Source organism: Rhipicephalus microplus, chromosome X (genome assembly GCF_043290135.1).
Source record: "Rhipicephalus microplus isolate Deutch F79 chromosome X, USDA_Rmic, whole genome shotgun sequence".
Lineage (NCBI taxonomy): Eukaryota > Metazoa > Arthropoda > Arachnida > Ixodida > Ixodidae > Rhipicephalus > Rhipicephalus microplus.
The window spans coordinates 435,028,060-435,046,465 of NC_134710.1; the positions used below are offsets into that span (position 1 = coordinate 435,028,060).

The 18,406-nt window shown below is 43.5% G+C and overlaps 1 long non-coding RNA gene across 1 annotated transcript; it reads right to left on the bottom strand.

Annotated features, from left to right (window-relative positions):
• Positions 1 to 12,616: 12,616 nt before the first annotated feature.
• On the bottom strand, positions 12,617 to 16,810 carry LOC142777461 (uncharacterized). The gene is made up of 2 exons (XR_012888108.1): positions 16,656 to 16,810; positions 12,617 to 13,119 (listed from the first exon to the last, which is right to left on the bottom strand). It is a non-coding gene; the product is annotated as an uncharacterized LOC142777461 (long non-coding RNA).
• Positions 16,811 to 18,406: the final 1,596 nt, after the last annotated feature.

The following is an 18,406-nucleotide window of genomic DNA, read 5'->3' on the forward strand; positions in this document are numbered from 1 at the left end:
GCACCGCCTTCGGTGAGAACAAGCCTTCAGGGAGCACTAGAATAATCGTGCGCACTGGCACGCGAGCGGGTTTGGCACGTGGTATTTTTTGTATTTCATGGGCGTTTGTAGTTAGCATAAAAACACTAATAATTTACCGATATAATGTTCCAAACCACCTAATCAGACATTTTGCAAAACAATCTACAACTTTTGCTTTGAAACTTTTCATAATTTCTGTTTCTTCAAAAATTAGTTAATTAAACAGATAACAATAAATAGTATTTCAGAACACATTATTACCCTAACTCCAGACATTGATTACCAACTTGCATTTAGCTGTGTCGTAAATGGGTATGTCGGCATATCTTTAAACTCTGGCTAAAGATAGGTGTGGCATCCTCTATAGAATTGGTGGCATACTTTTTCATCTTTGTGTTCTTTACTCTTGCGCTCTTTGCCACACGTCTCAACAATACAACTTTTGGTCACTACAGCTTCCCACGCTGCATTTATAATTACGCTGCTTTTGGTTTACGACCACCATCTTTTTATTTATCAACCTAAGTTACCTGATGAGTATTTCAGTAGGTCTTTTTAAGGCTGTGATTGGCCTGCGCGTTTGCCTATGTTGCATCTTCGTCACAAGACAACACTTTGGAGTGCCTTTAGCCATCAGAGCACAGTAAAGATATGTATAGGTATATTGCATACTCGCAAGCAAGCCAAGTTAGGTGTTTGAACCAAATATTCTGTCGCGCGTATGTGTGTGTGTGTGTGTGTGCGTGCGTGCGTTTAGATGTTAGCAGAACGTTCGAAGGTTCAGTAGAAATATTATTCTCTGGCCTGAGTATATCTGAGCACACGTACAAATAGTCACTCTTTAATATGCTTTATCGTGGCCTATCAGACCTTGTAACTGTGTCTGGTTCTTTCCTCTCAAAAAACCCCTGCCATATAAAATGATCACAGTGATTGACTCCGGCAAGATCTGTACTAGCAGCTACAAGTATGACCACCACTTAGGCAACTGACCCGCAGGTTGCGGGATCAAATCCCGGCTGTGGCGGCTGCATTTCCGATGGATGATGATGATGTTTGATGTTTTATGGCGCAAGGGCCGATTCACGGCCAAAGAGCGCCAGTTCATCTTACTAAAAAATATGGACAATGATTGTGATAAGCGGCTGTATAAGGGCCATAAAATTCCTCGCAGTAAGGCGGGTAAAAACATACAGGTAATAAAATCATGACCATGCCGTGAAAGGTGTGTGTGATGTGAACAGATGACAAAAGTTGGTGATAATAAAAGACGATGGTGGATATGTATGGCGATAGCACAAGTGCCTCACTCGTTCAAACCCTTGCGTCCAAGGGCCGTGAGGCATGTGCTTTTTTGTGTAGCCACCGCAGCAAAAACCTCTCTGGAGAGGTCCTGCTACGGTATGCCCGGGTATATGACATGAAAGCTGTGAATTTCTTTTAAAAACGCTAACAATGAATTATGACTAAAAAGTGGTTCCCTACCGACAAACATTGCAGGGTGTAAAGGTATATGTTGTCGGTAGAGTATTGGAAAATGTTGTTTTCTAAGAGTTTCTAAGTGTTTACACTGAATTAACATGTGAAGGACGGTTAAGTATTCCCCACATCTGTCACACAATGGTGGATTGCCACCAGACAAAAGGTGTGTGTGTGTCGTGTATGTGTGTCCTATCCTGAGTCTTGTTAGTGTTACCTCTGTTGGACGCGATTTTGATACTGGTGGCCAATGGCCAAGGTGTGGCTTGATAACGTGTAGTTTGTTTTGTGTTTGTGTATCCCACTTGCTCTGCCAGTAGTCCCTGAGTTTTCGTTTGAGAGACGGCTTAAGATCAAGGACCGGGATTGATGTCGGTGTAACGGCGGTGCTTTCGTGGGCGGATGCAGCAAGCTGATCCGCCATCACGTTGCCTTGAATCTCACGGTGCCCTGGCACCCAGCACACAACAACATGTCTGTTGAGTGTGTAGAGGGTGCATAAAATGGAGTAAAGTGAAACGAGGACAGGGTTTTTTTGTCTTTTAAGACTGTGCAGAGCCGTTACCACACTGAGGGAGTCTGTATAAATTACTGCTTTTTGTATTTGTGATTGTTTGATGTGTTTAGCTGCCACAAGTATCGCGTAAGCTTCCGCTGTGAAAATACTTGTGCCTGGATGTAGAGGGCCAGCATCCGAAAAGGAAGGGCCAACAGCAGCGTAGGACACAGAAGAGTTAGACTTAGAGGCATCTGTGAAAAACTCAGGACGTGTGTATTTGTATTGAAGTTCCAAGAAGTATGTTCGAATATGGGCAATAGGCGCATGTTTTGTAACTTCTAAAAAAGACACATCGCAATCTATAGTCTGCCACTGCCACGGTGGCGGGTATGCAACAGGAGCCATTAAACTGTGTTCAAGTGATACTGCAGTTTCTTCAGCTAGACCCTTCAGGCGAACTGAGAAGGGCTGCCTCATTGAAGGCCTGTTTTGAAAAAGAATGGAGCTCGATAAGTCATTAATAGTAGAGTATGAGGGGTGCCTCTTGTCTGCTTTCACCTTAAGGAAATATATAAAGGACATGTAGGTTCTTTGCAGATGAAGGGACCACTCATTCGACTCAACGTAAAGGCTTTCTACGGGGCTGGTGCGAAAAGCACCCGTAGAAAGGTGGATGCCCGAATGGTGCACGGGATCCAGCATCTTCAAAGCACTTTGAGTCGCTGACTGATAAACAATGGCCCCATAATCTAAGCGGGTGCGAATAAGGCTTCTATACAGGTTCATGAGGCATTTCCTGTCACTACCCCACGTAGTACGTGACAACACTTTTATAACATTCATGGCTTTTAAACATTTTGTTTTTAAATACTTTATGTGGGGTACGAAGGTCAACTTGTTGTCCAAGATTAAGCCTAAGAATTTATGCTCGGCTTTGACGGACAGTTGTTGCCCGTTCAGTCGAATGTCGGGTTCCGAGTGCATGCCTCTCTTTCGAGAGAACAAGACACATGTGCTTTTTTGTGGGTTAAGTCGAAATCCGTTTTCATCTGCCCATTTGGAGACCTTATTTAAACCAAGCTGAACCTGCCGCTCACACATGGCCAAGTTGCATGACTTGAAGCCAAGCTGAACGTCGTCGACATATGTACAATAGAACATATTGCGAGGGATGGACAAGTGCAAGGAATTCATCTTGATGAGAAAAAGTGTGCAGCTAAGTACACCACCTTGTGGCACGCCTGTTTCCTGGACGAATGTTTGGGAAAGAACCGTGCCCACTCGGACACGGAATGTCCGGTTTGACAGGTAACTTTCGATTATGTGAAACATTCTTCCGCGCACGCCAAGGTGGGACAGGTCTCTTAGAATTCCGAAACGCCATGTTGTATCATAAGCCTTTTCGATATCGAGGAATACAGAGAGAAAATATTGTTTATGGACGAAGGCGTCCCTGATCTGTGCCTCGATACGAACAAGGTGGTCTGTGGTGGATCTACTTTCTCGAAACCCGCACTGAAATGGATCGAGCAAATTGTTTATTTCAAGAAAGTGTACAAGTCTGCAGTTTATCATTTTTTCAAAGATTTTGCACAAGCAGCTTGTGAGTGCAATAGGCCTATAACTGGAAGGTAAGGAAGGGTCCTTGCCCTCTTTCAAAACGGGAATTATAATAGCCTCTTTCCAGGAGTTAGGGATAGTGCCAGAAAACCAGATAGCATTGTACAAACAAAGTAAGGTTTTTCGCGTTTCGATCGGCAGGTTTTTTAACATTTCATAAACGACACGGTCAGAACCTGGGGCAGAAGTACTGCAGGAGTTTAGGGATGTTCGGAGCTCAGCTAGACTGAACGCTTGATTATATGCCTCGTATCCAGTGCATTTGTGTTCGAGTTTCTGCTTTTCTATTCTTGTTCTGTATTTTTGGAAAGTGTCAGTATAGTGGGATGAGCTGGACACCTGTTCGAAGTGTGCACCGAGGAAGTTTGCCTGATCTTCCAAGGTGTCACCCTGAGTGTTTACGAGTGGAAGTGTGTGTACTTGTTTTCCTGCTATCCTACCGACCATGTTCCAGACTTTAGCTTCCTGTGTGTATGAATTGATCCCTGACAAAAACTTCTGCCAACTTTCTCTTCTTGCCTGCCGACGCGTTCGCCTGCCTTGAGACTTTATTTTCTTGAAGGTGTCAAGATTTTCGGCTGTCGGTGAGTTCCGAAGCAGCCTCCAAGCTCTGTTTTGCTGTTTGCGCGCGTTTCGGCATTCAGAGTTCCACCATGGCACACGCCGTTTTGCAGGGTGTCCATTTGTTTGTGGGATGCATTTTGTTGCAGCATCAATCAAAAATGCTGTGAAGTAGTTGACAGCAACATCAATGTTCAAAGTACTTATGTCATTCCAACCTAGACGAGCGATGGTATAAAAGTGTTCCCAGTCGGCTCTGTTTATGAGCCACTTGGGAACACGTGATGGACACTCAGTTACTGTATTTGTGCTCAAAACTATGGGGAAGTGGTCACTTCCGTACAGATTACTGATGACTTTCCACTGGAGTAGGGGCACAAGAGATGGGGATACTATGCTTAGGTCTATGGAGGAGTAGGTGTTATTGGCGAGATTATAATACGTTGAGTCTTTTCGATTTAGAAGACACGCGCTTGAGGAGAGAAGGAACTCTTCTATCAATCGACCTCGCGCGTCATACCGAGAGTCACCCCATAGCCTGCTATGCGCATTAAAGTCTCCAAGGAGAACATAGGGCTCCGGAAGTTCATCAATTAAAGAGTGTAAATCACGTTTTTGCAGCTGATAGCTAGGAGGAATGTAGATAGTGCAGATTGTGATCAGTTTATCAAAAAGAACTGCTCGAACAGCCACTGCCTCAAGGGATGTTTGGAGTTGTAAGTGTGTGCATGCAATTCCTTGATTCACAATGATGGCAACACCTCCGGATGATGTCATAGCATCAACACGGTCCTTTCGGAATATAACGTATTTACGGAGAAAACTTGTGTGCTTTGAATTAAGGTGTGTTTCTTGTACACACAGCACTTTTGGTGAGTATTCGTGTAAGAGTTCTTGGATGTCGTCAAGGTTTCTGAAAAGGCCCCTGACGTTCCATTGTATAATTTGAGTGTTCATGGTGAATGTAAAATAGTGCTGTGTGTACGAAAAGCGAGTGGCTGTTTAGACAGAGTTTGACTTCACTTAAGAGGGCCGTCACCAGGCCCTGTTATCGGCTTTTTTGTTTTCTTGGCGCGCTCCAAGGAGCCACGCCGCTCTTTCGGCACCAAGGGTGCCGACGTATCCATTGCCTCCTCGGAGGCACTGGATGCCCGCACGTGCGGGCTGCTAGTTCGAATTTCGGGCCTCACCTGCGGAGGTGAGGCCTTGAGACTGGAGGACTCTGGAGTCTCCGGTCTCTGTTTGGGAGTAGGCGGTGTAGCCTGGGCTACAGCCGCCTTGGGGGCAGGTGCCACAACCACCGGCTCGGTATGCGCGGGCCGAGGGAGTGGCAAGGGCTGGTGCGGCGGTGCCCCCTGACGCGCCGCATCAGCGTATGTAGCTCCATAGAATGGAGCGACTCTTCGCCGTGCTTCCTTAAATGTAATGTTTTCCTTCACCTTCAACGTAATTATTTCTTTTTCTTTTTTCCAGTATGTGCAGGAGCGTGAATATGCGGCATGGTTTCCTTCGCAGTTTACACAGTGTGGTGGTTGTTTGCAGTTCTCAGACACGTGGCCTAGAACTCCACATTGTGCACAAGTCTGGCGACCACGACACGTTTTGGAGCCATGGCCATATTTCTGGCATTGGAAGCAACGGCGGGGGTTGGGAATATATGGTCTCACGGATGTCTTTGTGTACCCAGTCTGAATAGTTTCCGGCAAATCGCTCGAAGCAAAGGTCAGTACTAAGTGTTTGGTTGGGATTTCCTTTTGATCTCTTCTGATCTTAATACGCTGTACGTTTGTCACGTTCTGGCTCTTCCATCCTTCCAGAAGTTCAGCTTCCGTCAGCTCAAGCAAATCTACGTCTGATACGACCCCGCGAGATGAGTTCATGGACCTGTGTGGCGTAATACTGATGGGTGTGTCTCCAAACGTTGTGAGGGTGTTCAGTTTATCGAATTGGTTTTGTTCATGTATTTCAAGGAGTAGATCTCCACTGGCCATTTTGGTAACCTTGTACCCGGCACCGAGAGTTTCGGTTAAGGACCTAGCCACTACGAAGGGGGATACTGTTCTGGCTTGCTTGTTAGTTTTTTCACAGTGTATAACATGGAATCGAGGAAAGGTTTGTCTTGGCCGCATGAAAAAGTTGATATCTTCGGTGCGTACCCGCTTTGAGGAGGCACGATCACTTAGTAAAGGGAATGCTTTGTGCATGCTAATTGTATGTTGTTCGGTAGCGTTGGCGGCCACCCACCACGGAGCCCAACGAGGGGACGCTGCAGGTTTACAGATGCTGAAACCTGCAGACGCCAGCCGTACAACGCCACTATAACCCAATGCGCCTAGACCAAGGTAGGCTATTTGCACAGGGTTAACCCTAGCCGCCAGGAAGTTTGGAAGTAAACGGAAGAGAGTAGAAGACAGGACAGATAAACAGTAAGAGATAAAGACGAAGATGTAGGAAGAGAGAGATAGGAAAAGGCGACTGCCGATTTCCCCTGGGTGGGTCAGCCCAGGGGTGCCGTCTACGTGAAGCCGGGGCCAAAGGGGTGTGTTGCCTCTGCCGGGGGGCCTTAACGGTCCAATCACCCAGCGTCGGCTCAACCCCCAGGATCCCCTTTTCCCCGGACACGGCAAAGCCACGCACGGCTAGGCGTGGGAGGGAGTAGAAACTCCCCCGTTAGCTCGGGTCCGTGGTGTCGCTACACACCAAACGCCTGCTTTAACAGGCGCCCCTGCGGGGGCATTTCCGATGGAGGCGGAAATGTTGTAGGCCCGTGTACTCAGATTTGGGTGCACGTTAAAGAACCCCAGGTGGTCAAAACTTCCGGAGACCTCCACTACGGCGTCTCTCATAATCAAATAGTGGTTTTGGGACGTTAAGCCCCACAAATCAATCAATCAATCACCACTTAAGCATTACTTCCTTTGCCGAGTCAGGTTAAAGCACTCGTGGCCGAGATTCCTGCCCAAAATCTTAGAGTGCCAAAGCCTTGAGAAACACATCGACATGTTTTTACGCATGCAGACATTATTCGTTGTAAAAGCACCGCGGAATGATATTGTGATAGTAGCAGCGCTTAGCTTCTAAATCATTTCAGTGCAAAGCGACGAAAAAATAGGCTGGGTAAGTGGCAGGGGGAGGGGTGGAATTTTGCGAAAGGTTTGAACACCTCCCCTGGGCTGCGCCACCATCGTCATTCTTTTTAGGCGCTTCTACTTCTCGCTTCAAAGCGAACCCATGTGCCGCACATTATGACATTTCTTGAATCCTGAAACATATAAACATTTTTCGAAGTGTCTCTGTGTACCCGGACGCAAAAAGGAAATCTACGCTGTAAAAACGGGCCGTCATTACCCTCGAGTGCAGGCACCCTGGAACGCGCATAGAGCGGTTCTTCGTGGGACCTCTAAAGTTGGACCCCCTGCCAGCAGCGTTCAGTGGGCACGGCAGCACTGCCAAAGCAATGTCGCCTAATATGCCACTTCTGTTGCTCGAACAGGTTTTCTTCGTCTGCGCATCACTACAAGCTGGGGCATACAGCGCATGCGTGGCCGTACCAGCTGCTGACACCACTGTTATCGACCACAGACACATCGTCGACGCTACCCTCGAGCGCAGGCACCCTGGAACGCGCATAGAGCGGTTGTTTGCGGGACCTATAAAGTTGGACCCTCTGCCAGCAGCGTTCAGTGGGCACGGCAGCACTGCGAAAGCAATGTCGCCTGATATGCCGCTTCTGTTGCTTGAACAAGTCAGTTTCTACCCAGAATACTGTTACAAAACTGACAACAAATTTGTTGTTTGGTGCCGTGCCCAAGTGTACTGTTCTCTGGATTTTCCTCTTTGTGCCTGCTATTATCTGGCGATGTTGAACCCAACCCAGGTATTGATGCGAAAGTCCTCCTAAAGGAACTGTCTGAAGGTCAGGAGTAAATTAAGGCAGATCTCAGCGCTCTAAAAGAAAGAATGACTAAAATAGAAGACGCCATTGAAACAATCAAAGATCAGGATAAAAAAATAGGCCAGCTAACGAAAACCATCATGAACCTTACCGTGACACTATCAAGACAAGAAGAAAGGCTAATAAGCTTAGAGGATAGGAGTCGACAGAATAATCTTTTGGTCTTTGGAGTTGAAGAGGGCGAGGGAGAAACCGCAGAAGACCTGGAACAAGTGGTACTGCAGAACCTTTTTGTTCGCACGCTTGGCGTCGAACTAAAAACAGTTGAACGGATCCACAGAATAGGCCGAAAAGGGGGCCATTCGCCGCGTCCGGTCATTATGAAGTTTTACGACTCCCGAGAGAAGTTGACAGTTTACAAAAATTGCAAAAAGCGAAAAGGCAGCAGTATATCAGTTGGGGACGACTTTTGCAAGGAAACTCTAGGCGAGCGTAAGCTATTATGGGAATCAGAAAAAAAGAAAGAGATGCAGGAAAACGCATGCGTTTGAATTACGATAAGTTGGTCATAGACAAAGACGTGTATTCCTGGGACTACGACAAAAACTGCTGAGTTAAGCTTAAGCATACAAAGAAAAAACAACATCACTCTGACGACGATGACTGATGCCATTCGCAGTCAAGGGCATGCAGCTTTCGCTTAATTAATCCAAATGCTCGGAGCCTTATCAATAGAGTTAGTGACCTAGAACATATATTAGCAAGCTATAACCCACACGTAATCACCGTCACAGAAACGTGGCTGCGGCCGAAAATTGCGAATAGCGAAATTGTACCACCTGGCTACAAAATATTTATGAAAGACCGCGATACACGAGGTGGTGGTGTGGCGATCCTACTTGCAGAAGATGTTGAAGCAATTGTTATGGAAAGAATACCCCACCATAAAAGTGTATAGGTAGAAATAAAATTACCCAAAACTTCCCTTCTTTTGGGTGCCGTTTACAGGCCTCCAGGCGCCCCTAGTTCATACCTAGAAAATTTGCAGCAATACCTTGATGGTATTGCTACCCGAAATCGTAGAATGGTTATTGCGGGAGATTTCAATCTTCCTGGAATTAATTGGACCACATTATTAACTAAATCGAAGGAAGCAATAGACTGCCAACGGCTTTTAGACATGGCATTCAGCCATGACCTCACGCAGGTCGTCACTGACAGTACACGTGGAACAGGGTATCCGCATTCCATACTAGATCTAGTTTTCATTGACGGGCAAATCGACACATTCAACGTTGCAATTGAACATGGATTGTCGGACCACAAACTTGTTTCAGTTGAGATAACCATTGATGGTGCCTTGCCATGCAGAAAAGAAAGCTTCAGGCATGTGCGCAACTTCAACAAGGTCGATGATGCAAGCATAATTGATTACTTGTCGTTTTCTTTGGATGCGTTCAGTGAGGAAAGTGACGACAATTAGATGTGGATAAGGTTTAAAGAAATTGTCACGCTATGTATCAACAAATTTGTGCCCTTTCAAAAAAAGAAACAAAATAAACAGAATCCTTGGTTGAATAGGAAGATAATACATTTGAAGCGCGCCATTTACCGCCAGAGGCAAAAAGTAAACAAAGATCAATCCAAGATATGCAATTTATCAAGGCTTCTGCGTGCTGAACTGAAAGAATCAAAAACAAAGTATTACGAAGAAATATTGCCGACATTTATGAAATCTTGCCCCCATCATTTTCAGCGTCACTTGTCTAAGAAGGAAGACCACTCAAGACGCGTGCATTCTCTTGTTGTCGAAGATGAATTGGTGACAGACTGCTCTTCCATCGCTTACCTACACAACAGATTTTTCCAGTCAGTGTTTACTGCTTGTCCTGATAATGGTGATGCATCCACGCCACTTCCTTTTCAGTTGTCAGTTATGCCTGACGTTCAGAACACTTATGAAGGCATCGTATCATTATTACTGAACATGAACGTGAAAAAGTCGATCGGACCAGATGGCATACCAGATGATTTACTGCGACGGTATGCGGAATGGGTTGCGCACTATTTATACATAATACATAATGCCTCAATAAAGCAAAAGCGTGTCCCAGACGACTAGCTTGTGGCGAAGGTCGTGCTAACGCATAAGGGTGGAGACCAACAAAAGGTGGAAAATTACCATCCAATTTCCCTCACCTGTGTATGCTGCAAGCTTTTAGAGCATATTATATCCAAAGCTATGTATACGTATCTTGAGGGCACAAAAACATTTTTCTCTAATCAGCATAGTTTTCGGCAGAATTTATCCACTGTAACCCAATTAATAGAAACAGTCAATGACTTCACGCGTGCCTTAAATAATAACGTTCCGATTGACGCAATATGTCTCGTCTTCTCCAAAGCCTTTGACAAGGTTCCTCACAGGGAGTTAATAGATAAGTTAGCACAACTAGGCATAAATTATGACATTATACAGTGGATAAGTGCGTACCTGACAGGCAGAACACAATATGTAGAAATAAACGGCTTCAAACCCGAATTGTTAAGCGTTACCTCAGGGTTACCGCAAGGGTCAGTTTTAGGACCAATATTATTCTTAACTTACATAAATGACATTTCATGCAGCATAGATAGAAGTACTACAGTGCGACTTTTTGCAGACGACTGCCTAATTTATAAAGAAATACACAGTGAAGCTGACCAAAAAACGTTTAATGATATTCTTGATGCTATCAGTAATTGGTGCACTGAATCTAAAATGTAAATAAATGAAACTAAAACAGTTGCTTAGCGCTTCACAAACAAAAGTAAGCGTGTGTTCTATTCCAATTACACTATGTTCTACCCGCCTGTCTACCGTCAATGACATAAAATATTTAGGTGTAACAATATCCAGTAATCTAAATTGGAGGACCCATTTGGAAAACATTTGTGCTGTGGCGGAGAGAAAACTATGGCACTTGCGAAGAAAATTAAGACTTGCTACGACTCCCTTTAGGCTAGCAGCACATCTTACGTATATTTGGCCAACATTGGAATATGCCAGCGTTGTGTGGGAACCCTCGGAAATAGGCCTCATTAATATGCTAGAAAGAGTACAAAGGCGAGCTGCCAGGTTTATTCTTTCAAAGTACTCCTTGACTTAGTCAGTAACAAAAATGCTACGCTCTCTTCAACTGCCCACTTTAGCTGAACGACGGCAATCGGCAAGGATGAGGTTCTTGTTTTTATTGTCAAAATATAAATTAAACATAAACACAACAAAATACTTAACGCCACGCCGCGGAAGAAACCTAAAAAGTGTAAACAATTACACATATGAAGTGTCACAACAGCGTGTCAATGTATATGCGAATTCATTTTTTCCAAAAAAAATTCGGTAGTGGAATGCTTTGCCATTACCACTGGTTCATCGTGATTCACTGGAAAAATTTGAGTAAGGGCGGCTCAAAGATATTTTTCTGTAAGCATGGTCTATTATGTTAATTTATTGCAATTTATTTGTATGCTTACTACGACTGCACTTTTTTTCCTCAGCCTCCATGCCGGTGTTTCCAATGTATGTCATGTAACATTTCAAAGTTCAAGTGTTGCTGTTTAAATTGCTGTATGATTTGAATGTATTGATGTTTGTGATTCTTAGTATGTCCCACCCCTGTAACAGCCGAAAGGCTAGCAGTATTTGGAAAATAATTAATTATAAACATTATTCGAAGTGTCTCTGTGCACCCGGACTAAAAAGGAAATCTACACTGTAAAAACGGGCCGTCATTTTGACAACCAAACTTTAAAAATTTTTACATCCATAAGGGTGTATTTGTTGTGTCCCATGGGCAACACCCTTTCAGGGTGTCTAAGAACACCCTAAACTCTAAAGGTTTTAGAAACACCCTGAAACTGTAGGGTGTAAATGAACGTTACACCCTACTTTATTAGGTGTATATGAACACCACTAAATTATGGGTGTTGGATGCAGCTATACCCATGCGAGTGGAGTGTAACACTAAAACCCCCTTGAAACGATGGCAGTTATATGAATAAGCATACTTGATGAAATGAAGCGCAACTAATGGGACAACAAAAGCAGAGACACAGGAGGTGACGCTTAGTCTTTTGTGTTGAGGAGAGCCGTTCATAGCACTTCATTCCATCAAATATGCATCACCAACTGGCCCAAGCCTCAATTGTTCTCAGAGAGAAGCATATATGAACCTTCTCTGCGGCTGATAGGGAAGAAGAAGATACTGGTGTCACCAACTGCACTTATACCTGCATGCATGCAGCTGATAAAATAAGGTGCCGCCCATGGTCTCTTGAATGAACTGCATAAGACCAGTGTATATAAGTGTAGGTAGACCGGGCTAAAAACGACAAAGTAGGACGCGGCACACACACACACACACACACACACACACACACACACACGCACGCGCACACACACACACACACACACACACACACACACAGTAGTGCAAGCAGTCACTTGCAGCGTAAGGTTCAACCGAACATAATGCCGAAGCAAAAAACAATTAAGCCCATATGTTCACTGCCTTTATTATAGAAAAACTGCAAGTCTGACAAACAGGACTCTGATGGCATTCTGAAAAATTTTCAAGTATCTCACGTGACCAAGTTTTTTTCTTCTCTATACTAGAACTTCATTGTTTTCAATACAATAAATCCACACAACTTTCAAAAACATTTGCGCTAGTTGGGCCAACGACTGAGAAGTATGGCGTTCATTGACACCTATACAATAGAAAAAAAAACACGTAGAAAGAGTAAGCAGGTTTGTGCAATCACATTTACAACCTATGATATCTCGCAGTATAAATTTCGACATTAAAAATTAGAACATTCGACAAGGTAGTGTAATTGAGGTTGTATTAATGTAATGTCAGTGTTGGTATACTTCTAAGTGCGAAACCACAGCTCATCACTGCTCCTCGCACAATCATCTTCAGCTGCTGAGATGACTGGTGCCTCCGAGAGAAGTGGGGCGAAGCTGTTCTTTCTGTACGGGAAATTTAATCCCTGAAACCTAAAATAAATACACAAAAAACAATGACCGAAATTTCACAAAGAGTGCAACATACAATATGTACCCTGCATAACTAACTGCTTTCTCATGTGTAAGTATAAATTGAGTGCATAGCAAGCATATTCAGTGAGATCGGGCTCCACTGCAGTGATAAATGCTAGAAAAGGTATAGAAGGCAATAAACGCCATGAATAGCGCGCTGTGGCAGAATCATTAAACCTTTCGTGCTGTAGATATGAACCTTACTTTACCCTTTCAGCTTGCTCGCGCAGGCAAATAAAAGGTGCTGCTCAAAACTGATAATGTTACATTAGCTGCATGCATCGACTAATCTAAGTGATTGTCAAGTTTCATGCTTCAGTATGCATCAACACAGATGCATGTGTATTTCTGCAGACCTATCATGGTACTCATTCGATTAGTTTATTAAAAAGAATGCAGTACAACGCGCAACAACATAAACATATTTTGATCTGTATTGAACAAAAGCACAATGCCACTGAGCATACATGACGGTATGCGCACTGAGAAGGCATTCAGTGCAGGTAACTTGCAAAATTAAGTACTGTATAGTTACGTATTAAAGTGCGAATGATACTAGTGTTCTTGAACTGGCTTACATTGACAAGAATATATAATGAAAGAATTGGCAATTAAATCAATCCACGTCAGACGTCCCAGCAAATTTGGCGATTATCTCAAATGTATTCGAAAAAAATCGCACTGATTTTACTGCATTAAAAAGGTAACTGCTAGAATATTTCGCTGACAAATAACTTTTTGGTAACTTGAACTCCTCCTGAACTTCCCGGAATCTCGTCTGGGTGTTTGTGAAAAAAAATTACTTCATAAGTACCTCTTCTTCTTCCGTGCCGAATTTAGGCTACAAGTTAAGTGAAGGGCTTGCGTAAAGTGTTTGAAGCTCAGTAATAATATTGCCATTTTTTGACCACATACGCCGCAGATAATTTAGCCGAAATGTGTTATATCTGCATTTTTCTATGTGAATACTGCACTTTGAATGAATATCTGACGAGTGAATACTTAATCCACATAAGCTATATTTGGAGGAAAAAATATTTCAGACTTCTCAACCTGTCAAACATTACGAGAAAATATCGCGAATTTCACAAAATAGTTGTTTTGTCTATAATGAGACGCAACTTGCACCATGTGGTGGTTGAATTAAAATAGACTTTGTACCTAAAACGAAAGCAAATAAACAGTTCTTTTAATGTGCCAAATTTTGTATAGCAATTTATGTTTTGTGAAAAAGATCACACCATATCCACGGAGTGAATGATGATGAGTGTGGCATAGCGTCCGTCCGTCCGGATGCACAATCGAATAGACAGACAGTCTGACGCAAGTATGGACGGACAGAAAGACGGACGGACTCATGGACAGACCGACACACGGAAACCCAGACGGACAACGGCACAGGCGAACGGGCGAAAGCACAAATGTACGGACGAACGAGTCACCCCACGAATCATCATTTTGTCCGTGTATATGCTGTGAAAACCACTAACGCTATCCATTGTGCAACTCATAAAGTGGCTACATATTATTAGTACGACCACAGAGAAGGCCTCAAGAGCTTTGCCCCTAAATAATTTTTGAAGTTCCCCATTCGTCATTTGGTCATACGGCCACCGACTCCTCGAAGTTCCCTATTGACATTGATGAGAAAATTGAAAATTGTTTTATTCCTTGAAATAGAAATTGTAATAATGAAACTTGTCACAAACAAAGAACTGTTTATTTGCTTTCAATTGAGGTAAAAGGTATTTTTTATTTGGACGACCACATGGTGCAACTTGCGTCTCAATAATGACAAAAATGACAATTCTGTGAAATTAGTGATCTTTTAGAGTAGAGGTTAATAGTATAAGATATCCAAAAATAATTTTTCATAAAAATATCTTTTCTGTGAAGTAAGTAGTCACAGCTCAGATATTCATACAAAGTGCAGTATCGCAATGAGAAAATGCAAACATAACACACTTTGGCTAAATTCTTGCAGACATATGTGGCCTAAAATTTGAATGAATATTACTGAGTTTCAAACACCTTACATAAACCCCTTTACTTAACATGTGCCAAACTTGGTATATAAAAAAGAAGCGGTACTTGTAAAATATATTCTTTTCAGAATAAACACTCAAGCATTATTTTAGGAAGTTCAAAAGGCAACCAAGTGACCAAAACTTTTTTCTCTCCGAAATATTCAAGCAGTTCACTGCTTTCAGTGCATTAAATCAGCACAATTTTTTTAAAAACACATTTGCCATAACCGCAAAATCGGTTGGGAAGTTAGCAACAAAGTGACCCTGTTACTTTCACTTAATGACCATTGCATACTGCTAAATTAGGGCCATTTGTTTTAATCATTCTGGCAGGCTTACAAGGCATAACTCTTTCCCGATGCAGCGTAGGCTGTTCAGTGGCTGTACGTGTTGTGTTCCCAGATAAATATGCTGCCCAGTCTTACGTTTTGGCTGCAACACATGCTTAGATACCGTGCAGTATGTATAACATGAAAGTGTTATTGTGCAACAAAAAAAAAGAATAATAATACGCTTCACATAGCGAAAATACCTTTAACATCTGAAGTACTTAGCGAAGTTAAACGTCAAAGCGAAGCGACGGCAATAAAACTCTGAATAACAAGAGTATTTTGAAAGTTACACATACTGGAAACAATCTCAATAAAATGTGCTCAAACGTTAGCAGTTATGTTCAAACAAGCGTTTGCACTGTTCAAATAGGCAATTCGACCACACACACAGACGAAAGGTCTGTTCAAACAAAAGTCCAGCTTTAGTGCTCGATCCGCTGCACAGACACGGCTGTCGGCAGTGTCAAGCTACGTTGTGGGTAAACGAAAATACCAGTGAAGACGAATTTAATGAAATCGAATGTATTAGCAAGTAGGCAAACTTCGCGAGGTGTACCTAACGCGAAACAATATGCTGTGTTGTCACCCGACACATCAACCTGAGTTATCACGGTAATGTTACCGCACAAAACGAAAAAAGACCGAAAAGAACGACATGGACACCACGCCCTTGTTTTCCGTTCTCGGTCTTTTTGTGCAGTAAGAAAAAAAGAGAGTAAATGAACTACCAACATGCCCAAGCCTATGCGTATTAGATACGGTTGATGCTTAGAGCTAACAGGCGTCGTACCCACACATGCATTAATTAGTAAACTAGAATTGATGTGCATCACAAACAGGCCCCTTTAAACACGGCTGCCAACAAAGGCCACCGCAAAAATCTGTTCAATTTCTTCGCTGAACCTTAGCCGTGCATGCTCACTGTGTACTCAATACAATCTGAACTAACTAAAAACTTGCCCACAATCACACTTCGCCATCATCCCCGTGAAACAGCTTGGACAAATATTCTCGCTAAGTAAACAAAAGTTGATTTGTCATCAACTTACTGAAAACGAAATTGTTTGAAGGCGTTATTCTCGTGCTCACGCAGTTAACAAAGCGCTGAACGGAACAACGTGAGAGCTGTACTCACTATTTCACTTCGAGTGCTCCACAATATGAATCCGCAGGTCCAGTCTTCAGGATGGTGCACCTTCGCAATAATCAGCACTGACAGAACACACAGGTCGAGCACAGAACACGGGAACATTTCAAACTAAACGCCGACTAATAAACTCTACCGATCGAGAAGCCACGCGCCCCACACGCGCACACACGGGAGGGTTTTTCGCCAGCGCACCCAGAGTAATTCCGGGCAGCCAAGGTTGTCTAGGCGACGAGACTTCATGGCACCGAAGGCGCTCTCAGACCGGCTAGATGCGGTTGAACACTAGCTCCGGCCCTCTACTGATAGCGCGGGCGCTGCTTTTTTTTTCTTTTTTTGTGGCAGTGATCTGTTGCATTATGCTCGTTCTTGAACAGTGTATCTGAATCGCAATGAACATTGTGACGGTGCAGTGTGGCCAGCATGAGCTACTCGTCAGAACGTGCATTTGTAATATTCAAGAGCAATATTTAGCGCACCTTCACCGACCTAATGTAGTGAATACTGGTAAAAAAGCTAAGCTGATATTTTTCGCTTAGCTCTATGGGTTTTTAGGGACTGTACATTCAGGTTCACGCAGGCGGTATTTTATCAGAACTTTCATTTCGGTACAGACATTGAAACATTGCATGCATCGGCCGTCACACTATTGGATGAGGACATATTGCCACGTGCGTACTGCTAGAAAGACGAAGACGACAGCGCATCCGCGCATATGCATGCTTTTATGCAGCAAGCAATAACAAGAAAGAAGAGGAATGCTTTGGCAGAGGAAGAGTCACTAAAAATACTGACCTGCTGCTTTCTCAACCTGTTAAATATTGTTTCTGTCTTCCCGTTGCGACAATACATTTGTATTACCTGGCAGTCCTTGGAGCAAGACCGCGGCTGAAAATATTTCATCAATGTTGTTTTCTCACTACCTGCTAAGTCAAGGCTTTGACCGGAGCACGTGTGCTGGGGAAGTTACATAAACTAAATGAAGGGGATCCTCCCCCGCCCCCCCCCCCCAAAAAAATAGAGAGAGATAACTGGAGAATGCGTTTCGGCTCCCCTGAGAAGAGCTTTGATCGCAATTTAGTCAACAAGGCTCCTGTCATTGTGAGCAAGGCTGCGTCAAGGTCACCGAAATGCCCTTATTCTGCATTTTTCTTTATGGTCGATGTCCTCTTCCTGATTTCCATGACGTACTTTTAAGGGCACATTAAGAGGAACATTTGCTACAGTAACTAAATAAAAGGTGCCTGCTAAAAGAACAAGACGTCAATGTTCGTTTTTGAGGGACCTGATGGCCTGTGGACGTGGTGATTATGGCTAAACAGCTGTGCTGTTGTGGTTGTTGTTTTTTGCACGTGGGAGACGTTTTATCTCCAGCTTTAAAAGCTTTGATCTTATGGGAGAGGGGGGGGTGTTCTATGCATGGCTACCCTAATGTGAGGAGCATTACCTTGTTCCGGCAAATGAGTGCACTTTGTGAGTGTTGACAAATCACGCAAATGACACAGATGAAGAAACAGATACAGGAGAATTGGCTCTTACTCTATTGAACAAGCGGTGCTCCTATTGCATCTTCCGTCTTAATATAGTTTGTGTGCTTTATCTAAGAAAACTGCGTTTCCGTCACATTACTTCCTGCTTCGATTCATTACTAGACCCGCAAGCAGCTAGTAGTAGGAGCCTTACTAATATCAAGATGGTTAATGTATACTAACAGTATAAGCAAAACTGCCTGAAAATGT